We start from the raw sequence: 1,375 nt of genomic DNA on the forward strand, positions 1-1,375 counted from the left end.
CGGTCCACAAAATCTCTACTCAACGAGTCTGGGGCCTCCAACTCATCGAGTTGGTTGATAAAAATGAACAAATTATAAGTTTAAATACATACCAGGGACCAGGCGTTACACAACACATCTTTGATACCACCGCTTGAGGATCCAGAGTCAGTGCTTCGTAAAAAGACGGATAAGAACGTAGGAGAAACCAACACACCAAAGAAGTCACCGTTCAAAGATCTTAAATCGGTTTTTAGGAAGAAGAAAGGAAAGAACGTATGAGAATCAAGCAAATCCTCAAAGGACGAAAGCAAGGTTGAAAGCTTTGAGCAGAATCCTAATACACAAGAATCTGAATACGAGTCTGAGCCCGAATTAGAAAAAGAAGAGAGCGAACCCGAAGATGAGAGAAAAGACGAAATGGTGAATATTGCTAACATGTCTATGGAGGCATACAAGAAAAGAATCCGAGAGGACACCGGTCCCGGACTCGTGCAACCTGCAATTCCCGCTACTGCAACATTCGAGCTTAAAAGACATATTCTTTCCGCACTTAAGGAAGTTCCATTTTCCGGGAAAGATCATGAGGATGCTTACAAACACCTTCATGAAGTCAATGACATAGCTGATTACTTCAACATCCCGAATGTTCCACGAGAGACAGTGTTATTAAGAATGTTTCCAGTCACTTTTAAGGGAGCTGCTAAATATTGGTTGAAGGCGCTTCCACCCGGTGCAATTACTACACGGGTACAAATGTGTGAACAATTCTTAGAACATTTTTTCCCACCTTCTAAAGTTTCTAAACTCAAGAAGGCCATAGAACACTTCGAGCAACAACCGGGTGAGTCACTCTACGAAGCATGGGAGCGATACAAAGGATTAATAAGAAATTGTCCCCAAATTGATTTAAATGAGCAACAAGAAGTATCAATCTTCTATGATGGGGTAAATATGATGACAAGACAACTCCTTGATTCTCAAGGACCTTTGACGAAGAAAAAACCAGCTAAAATCAAGGAATTAATTGGAGAGTTTTTGAAGCATTCACGTGAGTATCACAACCCTCTACATGATGGAGCAAATGGAATTGGGAGTGCCACTTCTGAAGACATGGTAGTTGTGTTAGTTATGTTGAATAATATGGACCGATGTATGACAAATATGGATCAATCCATACATGCTATTCGCGTGGGTTGTGAACGGTGCAATGGTCCATATTTAACAAAAGATTGCAATCTTGATGATAACGGGAATAAGAAAGCTCAAGTCTTCTACTCAAGTGGAGACAAATACGATGAAGATTGGAGGAAGCCGAATAAAGAATGGTTGCTTTATGATGAATACAAAAAGCAAAAGAAAGAAAGGTTTAGGCAAACTGGCCGAGGCTTTTATC

The 1,375-nt window shown here is 40.4% G+C and overlaps 1 non-coding gene across 1 annotated transcript; it reads right to left on the bottom strand.

Annotated features, from left to right (window-relative positions):
* Positions 1 to 783: 783 nt before the first annotated feature.
* On the bottom strand, positions 784 to 890 carry LOC145135065 (small nucleolar RNA R71). Its single transcript, XR_013719546.1, has one exon. It is a non-coding gene; the product is annotated as a small nucleolar RNA R71 (small nucleolar RNA).
* Positions 891 to 1,375: the final 485 nt, after the last annotated feature.

This window comes from Lactuca virosa, chromosome 8 (genome assembly GCF_052849685.1).
Source record: "Lactuca virosa cultivar CGN04683 chromosome 8, Lactuca_virosa_CGN04683_v6, whole genome shotgun sequence".
Lineage (NCBI taxonomy): Eukaryota > Viridiplantae > Streptophyta > Magnoliopsida > Asterales > Asteraceae > Lactuca > Lactuca virosa.